Here is a 5,675-nt window from a genome sequence, read left to right as displayed (position 1 = left end):
CACTCAGTTTAAAGGTTTCTAAATCTTTCAATTGTAGTCAAATGACATACGTGTCATTGGATACTTACAATTCTGTGTTAAAAGCATATTCCACCTTTGTGACCATGTTTAATGTTACAGCCATATTTAGGGTCACATTGCTCAGCTCCCCCCTGCAAGTCCTATCTGCCCCAATAGTCTCAATAGAGAACAAGTGATACTTTTTTTATTTTTACTAGCAATTAAATTTATAGGACAAGGTTTTGGGGTGTTACCCTCTTCTCAGTCCAAGCAGTACTGATAAACAAAGCTTTAGCAAAATGTTAAGAGCAAGAGTTTCTGAAAAAAAAAAAAGACACACACATACACACATGGACAGGGTAATTAAAGTGAGTAAGTAAGGCTGTTCATACACTGTTAGAATTTCAAATGATTGTGCCGGCTCAACAAAAGATTGTGGCCCTGTCAACTAAACTCAAAGGAACCCGGCTGAAAATGTTTGCCCAAACAAAGACTGCAGCCAGTCAACTACAGTCACTGTTCATGTATTCTGACAGTGGCAGGCGTTGGCAGTCAGAATAAAATACCAGCGTGAGATTCTTCCATCCATGCCATGATGGAAGAATCTGTTAGAATTATTTTCATTCAGCCTGCAAGCTGAACAAAAATATCTGTTAGTGTATGGCTAGCTTAAAATGTAGTTCCACTTTTGTAGTTCATTTTGAGAAAACCCCACTATATGTTTGTTACATTGACAGATTTCTCCATCCACACTAAACAGTGAGGATGAATGCATCTCCCACTGTGTACATTGTGTTCTGACAGCGGCGCTTGCTGCTGTCAGAATATCCGAACGGTGCTTGCAGCTGAATGGCTAATAATTGCTGTTGGGGGGATAGGGTTATCAACAGATCGAATTTGGGACGATTCCCACTGAATTGGCCGACATTCACTCAGTGTGTACCGACCTTAAGAGTTGTTTATATCCTCCTACCCTGTTTCCCCGAAAATAAGACCTACCCCGAAAATAAGACCTAGTGTGTTTTTTTGAGCCAAAAAAAATATAAGACAGTGTCTTATTTTCGGGGAAACACGGTATTATATATTAACAGTGGTGAACTCAAATTTTCGGGAGTATTCCAATGGTTTTTTTTTGTTGCTAATCTTTATATCTTTATTTAAGAAACCACAGTATAGAAATGTGCAAGCAGGTCTATAAAATAAAGGTATTCTGTAACAGTAGAATAAGGATACAATATTGCTTCAATCATGCATTACATTTCAATAGCTCGAAGCTCAGACGTAAAAGGGGGAGTTTAATTGCTGACTCCTAGCACTCACGCCAAAGCCTGTTGTAGAGGGAGAAATGTTATGTGCAGGCATAGTCTCTAGTAGATAATTTGGGGGATCTAGTAGATAATAACGTGAGGTTTATGCTTATAGGGGTGTACGAGTGTGTGCAGAAGAAACTTAATAGTAAAGTATGCACACTTTAAATTCCGTCTGGTTTTTGCTGTTGCTGTCAGAATACAAAGAAAACAACAGGACATTCCTCAATCAACGCTTGTAAGTGCTGATGGAGTAATCTGTCCTATTTTCTTCGTTCAGCTGGTTGGACTAAGAAAATGGAAGTGTGTATACCCGACTTAAGGCAGTTCACACTGAGCGTTTTGTAGTGCCTTTTCTGCCCTAAAAAACGCTCAAAAAATATGCCACCCCAAAAATCCCATTAATGTCTATGGCCCTGTTCACATCTGAGTGTTTTGTTGCAATAAGCAAAATGCCTGTCGCTGGAAAAAACCCCTGTCGCTGAAAAAAGTACATGAACTTTTTTTTTGCATATTACAGCTCGTTTTGGCCCCATAGACTCAATAGGAAATGCTTGAAAACGTTTGTTTGCTCATTAACATCAATGAACTAAAAACTGCTCACAAAAATGCGCAATTTGATTTGTGCGCATAAAATTGCACGAAAACGTGTATCAAAACACTGTCGCCTAGGTGTAAACCCAGCTGGACGGGGAGGGGAAGAAGAGTAGAAATTGGGAGGTACTGGATAGGGAAGGGGATGGTTAAAGGTGGAGAGAAGGGGAAGATGAACAAAAAGGGGATAAGAAAGTAGGTATATGGATTCCAATGATGAATGAAGCTTATCCAAAGTTATGTCCTAGTTCCCAAGACCCCTGTTGTATGTGTTCTTGGTGTTCTGGAAGATAATTTTATCACAATAAAAACATGACCATCCTTAGGGCTCTGTTCAAAGCTTCTAAGTTTATATTAATGCGCTTATAAAGATCCACTTCACCCTATTTATAGACAGTGGATAGGCCATATGAATGTACTGTATATCTACTAATAGAAAATAATATCTATTTGCATACTGACTCCTCCTCTAAGTTTAAGAAACTTTGGGGGAAGTGACTGGATACCCCTGACCTGACCACCTTTAAACTGGTTAGAGATAGACTTCTGCTCTGAAGTTAAGGGACACTGTGACTTTGTGGTGGACTTTTGGTTATTCCATCCCTACTGCATCTGGGGACCCTTTCCCTTTTGGTTTTGTACGTTCCTATTACAAGCGTACCTTTATCACGCCATTGTATTGTTTAGCCACTTTATTCTGTGATGTGCGTGACTTTGGCTTAATAACTTATCTAGACTCTAAAACTGTTGGGTTATACTGTGATCTGTACATCAACTATGACCCAATGCACGTCAAATACTAGATGTGTGTTGTTTTTCTTACGTTTAAGGCCCCATTCACACTGAGCGTTTGTGGAGCGATTTGCATTTTGCGCGATATCGTGCGGTTTGTTGTGCGATATCGCACAAATGGTTGCGATGAGCAAACTAGAATCGCGGCAAAATCCGCTCCAAAAAGGGTCCTGCTGTAGCGACGCACGACCCACGACAGCGACGGACCGAGCCCCATTGCCATGCATTGGAGAGCGATATCGCGCGGTAAATATCCGCGATATCGCTCAGTGTGAATGGGGCCTAAAATAAAGCTGATTAAAAAAATAGTGTAAATAAAGCTAAAACCTTTTCTTTTCATTTTAGATGGAGTAGGGTATGGCTTTCACCCCTGATAGGGGGTGTCATCTGTGTGCCATTGGAGTTAATTTCTCTTCACTTCCTGTCCTGTAGACACAACAGGAATTGGGAGAAAACAAATCTCCAAAGTAAGGTAAACCCACTCTCAGACATTTGTTACCAGAACAGGTGTCTCTATTGCAAGATTTCCCTCACCTCCTATTCTGGTGACCACTCTGCAATGATTACTTTCCCCTCACTTTTGTCTCAGAGACAATGGTCACCAGATAGAGTAGAGCAGAATCTCCCTGGCGAGGACACAGACAGCAATAAAAACCTGATAGTTTCAAAAACTTTTTCAATACTTTTTTTACATGCATATGTTGCTATTTGATACACTTTTACATAGTATGCACATGTATGCATGTTTGGCCTTGTCATCCTGAGAGCTGGCATAGCTTTCAAACTGATTTGTTTCTGTAGTTCTATGGCTTTCATTACTTATAAAATGTACATTTTGCTCTTTTTCTGCAGCTTTGTCAGAAGGGTACTTACCACTCCCTCATTTCTCACAATAATTGTGAGTTATCAACACCTCCGTCAAAATAGTTATCAGGAATGTAAACAACTCTAGGCAAGCAGTTAAAAGGAGTTGAAATATATATAAGGTAATGGTTTTACCTAGCAAAGGCTTTTTAATTCTCTTTGGCCAACCTGGTGATCCAGGTATCCCTTTCAGACAGCACAGACAGGTCCTGGACCTTTCTGCAGATTACACTGCAGTTAAAGTAAACTTGTTACAAACCTTGGTACAATAAACTGAGTATATGATGGAAAAGTACATATGCAGCAGAAACTTTGTCAGCATGATTCATAAATTCCGCAATATAGGCTTCTGAATTTATATGCAAATCATAAATAAGTCAAGCTTGAGGCACCTATTCTACAGTAGTTTCTAGTAAGGTGCAATAAAATCTCTTGTTTACAGAGCTCAGTAGCTTAAGTTGAAACGTATACACACAAATGGAAGAGTGAGAGCATTGGGTCATTCCCCTCATTCCCTTCCCTCCCACAACTTGTTTTGTATTGTGTCTTTAGCTAATCCTTAGTGCTTTGGGAATCGTTTGTTGTATATTAAAGCGTATGTCTGGGCAAAAAAAAAAATGCAGTACATCTCTGTAATACATGGACATTCCCTTTTTTTTGATCCCGTCAAAGTTACTTCCCAGAGCTCCATTCTTCCACCCTTGAGAAGTGTGTAGGCTTTGATAGAACTGGTATATCATTGCCCACTACTAATTTTTGTTTTATTTTGAAGCTCTGTGTTGTATGCATCGTTACAAAAACCCCTTTGAAAAAAAAACAGCTGAATTGCGAAATCACAGCACAATAAAAAGGGCATGTGAGTACTTGGTCCTCTTCCAAAAAATAGGGCCACAATATCCCTGAACCCCCCAAAGGCACAAGGTTCCTGACAGGGACAGGGCACTCTAGTTCACCTAGCGGTTAAGTCAGGGGGACTCTGATCATAGTCTGTGGAATGAAAAAATGCAGAAAAATAGTGCCATGTACAGGACACAGCAGACCTTGTGGCCGGTGTAAAAAAAAATGTATCCAGACTAGCTAGAATGCCAGTCAAGGAGGCGCGTGCAAAAAAAGCCTATAGGTGACGTGACCGTGTGACAGGTGCCACACTGTGGGGTGCCAAAGCCATTGTGTTTCTCTGGCACCCATGGAACACCAACCTCAGGAGGCACATTACTGGGAACCCTTTGCGCTTGCAGCCCCTGGCCAGACAAGGGCAGCCACATTCCTTTCAGAAGGCATTAGCACCAGAAGGGCTCCTGCCTACAACTGGGGACAAGCCTATTACACTTGATTGCCCATTACTAATTATGCACTTACAGTCAATGATCTCACATGGAAGTTTAGGGAGCTACAACCCTAGAGCTTTAGAGACTTAAAACTAACCCACAAGCACAGTTAGCAGCACTATGGAGAGCTCCAGACATCCTCTGACCAGGTTAAAGGTTGTTTTTATAGCTTACTGCAAATGTGATAGTCACCTGTCATTTACTATGTGTGATGGTTGCAAGGCCCACAGTGGCTCTATTATAAATAGATTGAAATTGACTGGGGACCATATGACCAGCCAATGTATTATGAAACCTTCATCGGAATTTAAATATATATTTAAGAGCTGGAGTAAGCTATGGGCAAAGGTGCGGTATAGTGTGGCAATATGGTGTTCATGTCTAATGTTTAGATACAATTTATTTATAGTCAGTGATTTGTATAAGAACCAGATGATGTAGCTTGTGAGAAGAGCTCTGTACAGAAGGAGACCGTGTGAAAAACTGATGAGCTATATATAGCATGGTGGGACAAATTTGCATTTTAAGTCTGCCTTTATCCTCCAGATTCCGTTCATCTTATTATTTAAAGTAATGCTGGCCATACATGGCAAATATCTTTTGTTAAGAATGCTAAACGTGTGAATGGAGGAGAATGTCAGACAGGTGCTCAGATGGGAAGCGTTTTTTGATAGAGAAGTGCTTTGTGTCTCCCACCCAAAGACGCATCAGCTTAGCACAGCAATGAATGGGGATCGGTCTTCCCCTTGTCACGTGAGCTTGGCAAAGAGCAATCTTTATTTGTTTTTAC

At 40.6% G+C, this 5,675-nt stretch overlaps 1 protein-coding gene across 1 annotated transcript in view; it reads left to right on the top strand.

Annotated features, from left to right (window-relative positions):
• Positions 1-5,675, top strand: part of EMID1 (EMI domain containing 1) — a 78,394-nt gene that overhangs the window by 30,957 nt on the left and 41,762 nt on the right. The gene's annotated exons all lie outside the window — the stretch shown is intronic.

The sequence above is a fragment of the Nanorana parkeri genome, unplaced genomic scaffold, assembly GCF_000935625.1.
Source record: "Nanorana parkeri isolate BGI_ZX_2015 unplaced genomic scaffold, ASM93562v1 scaffold540, whole genome shotgun sequence".
NCBI lineage: Eukaryota > Metazoa > Chordata > Amphibia > Anura > Dicroglossidae > Nanorana > Nanorana parkeri.
This window is presented reverse-complemented; position numbering and strand designations above follow the sequence as displayed.